Source organism: Bidens hawaiensis, unplaced genomic scaffold, assembly GCF_021521415.1.
Source record: "Bidens hawaiensis isolate Kalapana, Puna unplaced genomic scaffold, B.hawaiensis_p1.1 tig00419378_1, whole genome shotgun sequence".
NCBI classification, from domain to species: domain Eukaryota; kingdom Viridiplantae; phylum Streptophyta; class Magnoliopsida; order Asterales; family Asteraceae; genus Bidens; species Bidens hawaiensis.
Window position 1 is genome coordinate 1,870,590 of NW_027504842.1, and position 5,792 is coordinate 1,876,381.

Consider the following 5,792-nt stretch of genomic DNA (forward strand, 5'->3'; position numbering starts at 1 on the left):
CCTGCGGTTAGGTTATATTGTAAATTCTATATCTCATGAACTACGAGGCCAATTGGGTTGGTTCCACTTCTGGAAGTTGACTCACTGAGTTAGGAACCAAACCCAAGTGGTCTTGCATTTATTGGATTTTTCGTTTACCGGGAATTGCAAATAACATTCTGTTGTGCATGAATCTGACTGATATGAGTTTACTGTAGTGTTTTGATCATTATGAGAAATCTATATGGAATAAAAATAATATAAAATATGTTCTGGAAACCTAAGACATGTATGTTTCAGTGGTGATTTTTGGTGAATTAATTGAGATGATATGATCGGTGAAATAGTACAATCTTTCAAGTAGAAATTCTGTCACAATGAAACTAGCTGCTGAGTTGTGTAGGAATGCATGAAATATGATAGTTTTTATATAATTGTTGTATTTTGACCAAAATACCCTTGCGGGGAATAGTTGCTAGTTTGATTGCCATGAATTGACCAAATTGCCCTTATGGGGAATAATGGTTAGTTAGTCTTTGTTTGTTGACCAAAATGCCCTTACGGGAATAATTGCTTGTAAGTACGTTATTAATACATGACACGAAAGTAATTGCTCACTCGTGTATCGTATCACAATTGTACTTGTTTAAATCACACACGGTTCACAAACGAAACACGAAACATGATACGTGCATAGGTATTATGTGCCGAGTCTAGAGACTCGTTAAACGTTCCGATACTTAGAAAATCTCTTTGTTATTTTAGAACGCTAGAGAGTTTTCTACGACGCGCATCACTCGGTGATCTAATTTGGAATATTCTTCGCAAACAGTGAGTTCACTTACCCCGCTCTTTGAACTGTTTTCAAACGTTTTTCACTTGGGGGAGATAACATACTCCGATAAACGCATTTTTGAGATAAACACATATTTAAGATTTTGTTATAAATTATATATATCACTTGTAGAGGCTAAGCGGCACGTAACCCTTGAAGTCCCACGCATCGAACCGGTTAATATTTGGATAATAGCGAGTCACTGTTGAGTAGTACTACTGGGTTTGACAAACCCCACCCGACGCTAAGCTCAACTGGAGGTTGAGTGGGTGTAATTTTGGCTAACACTTACCATGGTCTGGGTTGACCTGGTGACGGGCACTTGATAAACAGTCAGCTTCGGTCTCGAACCACTTAGTAATACTTGTTGTATAGATTAGCTACCTATCGATATATAATTTGACATAACATTATCTGGTAACACTTAAACGCTGTAACGTGGTTACACACTTAAACGCTGTAACGTGGTTACACACTTAAACGCCGTAACGTGGTTACGCAAAACATTTAAACGCCGTAACGTGGTTACGCAAAACTTTTAAACGCCGTAACGTGGTTACGCAAAACACTTAACGAAAACGCTGAACTCAAACGCTAAACGATTTATCTTATATAACTTGTGAACTCACCAACCTCGTGTTGACCCCTTTTAGTATGTTATTCTCAGGTAGCCGAGGCGGGCGCGCGGTTTAGGAGCATGCATTAATTGTTAAACATCTTACTCTGCAAACTTAATTTTAACATTTACATTTGGTTTTAAGTCGTCCTGCGTGACGCAACTTTTGAATTAAGGTTTTACGCTTCCGCACTTATTTTTCATTTAAACGTTTTCTTGGGTTTGGTTATAACTAATGATTCCGATCCTGCCAGTTCACACCCTCTGACGATAAAACTCCGTTAGTGGATTTTGAGGGTGTGACAGATAGCTTTAAACCTAGATTGATCTTTTGTTTGAATAAAATATTTAGATCTGAAATCTTTCCTTTTATTTGCTAACCATGTGCTATGTTTCTTCTTCAAGAAGAAACGTTATTTGTCTATAAACTTGATATATATATAAAATCTTATGTTTCTTATTTTGACCATACCCTCATGTATATTATATTTCGTAGTTTAAAGAAACATTATTTTATATTAACTTTTGTATTTATTTTGATCAAGGTCTAGGCTATACCCCGACTAGGGTCTTAGCCATATAATAATAAAATAATAACTTAGGCAGAACTCCTACCTTATGCGGGTATACGGAGTTTATATGCCTAACTTTTACAAGCAACACTTTTAATCTATGTCGTGTACCAAGACTTTAAATTGGCGGAACTTCGAAGCTTGGGCATGCATTATGAGGTCGACACACATTAGGAGGTTGGCACGCAAAACGAGGTATATTCTGTCGTCAGAATTTTTTGGTACGAACTTCGAGGCATCGTCGGTATTTGCACAGTTTACGAGGTGCTGATTATCGGGTTGAGGCACAAAAATCATGGTAGAGAGAGAAAGATTATAGAGAGGGGGGATTTTGGTGTGAGGGAGTGAATGCCATGACTCTGCCTATCGCAAAGTGCAAAGTACGCCATTAAAGTGCCACATTGCGCCCATCGCCCTCGCCATCGTCCTCGTCCGAGCCCGTGCGCGTCGGGTGCTCCGCACCCTCCGCTAGGAACACTTGGTGCATGCTAAGCATAAAATAATATAACTATGGAAACTCCATCTCTTATAAAGAGCTTCAATTTCTTTCCCACTTTATATGTGGGATGGGTTTTATCTTTATAATTTATATCCATGTGGAATGCTTCCATTTTCTTCCATCTTTCCGTGTGTGATGGATTCTTTGTCCCGTTTTCTTTACATGGGATGGATTTCTTTATGGAATGTTTTATTTCCTTATTTCTTTAACATGAAATAATTCTATCACCTTATTTAAATTTTTATATCTTTGAGTTCATTTTTGATCATTCAATTTTTCTAAATTGTCATATTTGGGTCGAAATTTTGGGAATGTTACATTAAAGATGGTTTCGAATTATGAATGAGGAATAAGTGTATATATATATACAAAACAATGAATTTCATAATTAAAAGGAAAGAGCAATAAAAGGGTAAAATTATGGTGACACTATAATAGGATATTTGATACGGTCAAAGATTATAAATGTTAAAGAAATTACCAAAACATAGGGCTTGTTTAGAAATTAATCTTAATTAATATGATTGGAATAATTAATATGATTGGAATATAAATTCGAATTAACATAAATGATGAAGATCTAATGCATTTAATATTTTATTTTTATGTTGAATAAAATAAATTGTGAATATGTGGAAAAGATTTAAATGAAAAAATGATGATATGAATGTATAGATGGACACCCTAGTTGAAGGGCAGGTGGACCATTGTATTGTTTTAATAGTATTCTAAGATGTTTATAATTCGTAAATGCAATTAGAGACTAAATAATACTTTTCTAATTTTCTTATTTATTTAAGAATCCAATTATTATATCCAATATACTTAAAAATATTTGTATTTAATAAAATGTGCGTGTTAAGAAAATTTATGAAGTGATGGGCTTAAGAGAAATATTGGGCTAGTAGTGAGAGAAGCATGAGCCGGCCAACATATTAGCAGCTTTAATATATATATTTTTTATTATGATCACCAGAAAAATCAAGTTATCACAACTAAACTAACTTAATATGATCTCATTTTCCACAATTAGATGTATAATATTTTTTAAAGAAGTAGATATATACTAGTAAGTAGATCCCCCACATTGTGGCGGGTGGCGTGTAGTTAGGAAAAAGATACAATTTCATGTAGAATTTTGTATCATGTTAGAAGTTGATCGCATCTGCAACAGCACTCAATGTCAGCAAATATGACTGAAACTAAACACCAAATTGTTAAGAAAACATAGTAGTTTGCACAACCAAACCACCACACTACACCGCTTAAGACAGAACGGCCACATCTAATGACAGCCACACCTGTTACCATTGAAGGGGCTTGTAAAAATCATAGTGTCATAATTTCCAGTTTCAATTGTTTGGCTTGTACAAATCATAGTGTCATAATTTTCAGTTTCAACTGTTAGCAAGTTGCAAGTTATGTTGCAAATCAATTATTGAAGGAGATTGTGCTTGTTTGAAACATCTCAAATTGTATGCCTCGAGCAGGTTATAATTGTTCTTACAAATTGGCTCCATGATTGAGATGATGAGAGCTGATACATTAAAATAGCTAAAAAAATTAGTAAATCAGAAAAGTAAAAATCATTAAATGAGATCCAAGTTGGAAATGAGAAGTATACAACCAAACTATAGACAAACTCGAAATGTAATTTGTAGCTCAGATCACCGTAATGGTTGCAACATAGGTTGTCATTCCAAATAATGGCGTGCCACATAAAATTCAAGCGACAAACGAAGAACATACGATTGAGGGCAGGTGAGGAACCATGAAAGTGAGCACTGCTGAACATCCACCAAAATCGGTTACTAAAATGTCATTACACAACAAATTCAATCATAATCAATGTGTAATTACCCAATGCTCAGATCTCCGCCATGGTTGCAACATAGGCTGCCATGCCAAATAGAGGAGCGTCATCATAGCTTATATTAAAGAATTAAGCGAACGCAACAACCCGACAATAACATAACGCATCAGTTGTTTTGGTCAAACATCGATTAAGGATAATGTAACCAAATTTGTAAAGTGAGGTATAGTGCTTGTATATCAATAATGATTATAAAACAAATGCAAACAATAACACGTAGATTTGTCGGATTATTTGAATTGGAATAATAGATATTATAATTTTAATTATTGCATGATAGTACCTTGAGAGCTGTGAGAAATCAACTCACGCCTGGCATTCCCGCCTTAGGTTGGGGTGTGACAACTTTCTGGTCAGTAGCTTAGTCGAGTTTTAAAGAGTCTAGAGTATTACTTAGTGTCTAGTTTAGCGTAATTTAGTTAATAATTATTTGACTACTTTTAGCACATAAACCACCAAACCGAAGTTTTTCAGTGTAAGGCCCCAGTCTGGTGCCCTAAATTGGTGTTAGATTTACTCATAAACATAGTTCTAAATATCATAGTGAATTAAAACTTTTCGCGGAATATAAAAACATCAAACATTCATTACAAAAATTAAAAATCTTGTCTTTAAACATTCAAATTGTCGTAACATAAAACATCATAACTTTTCTTCACTAGATGCCTGTCAGCTCAGTCCATGCCATGTGTCCCCTCAAGCCAGCTCCTTTATCCTATTCGCATGCGTGCATACTAAAAGTCAGCTACGTTGAGTGATTTCTAGTTAATCAGGCAACATACATTAAATTCAAATACATACTTACACGTATATGAAGACACATATTAATACCTTAACCTGCTTATACATACATACATACATACATACATACATACATACATACATACGTACGTACATACGTACATACGTACATACGTACATACATACTTTCATACTTTCATACTTTCTTGTTTTAGTCTACTAATACATACATAATTATCTTTATGTTTTAAAGAGCATTTCGCCCTACATACCTCGGATATTATTAGGGTCTTGCACCCTTCATCCTCGGATATTATTAGGGTCCGATGCCCTTCATCCTCGGATATTATTAGGGTCTGGTTCCTTTCATCCCTGGATATTACTAGGTCCGGTTCCCTTCATCCTCGAATATTATTAGGGTTCAGTGCCCTTCCTTTCGTACCATACTATCGCATACCTCGGATATTATTAGGGTCTGGTTCCCTTCTTTCCATACAACCATACATTCCTTGCCATACAACCATACATTCTTTGCCATACATATATTAGATATAAATACACCCACCCCCACACACACATATATATATATATATGTGTGTGTGTGTATATATATATATAAACATTTATATACTCCTAACATTTTCTACATTCGTTCATCATTTCAATATCATTCATAT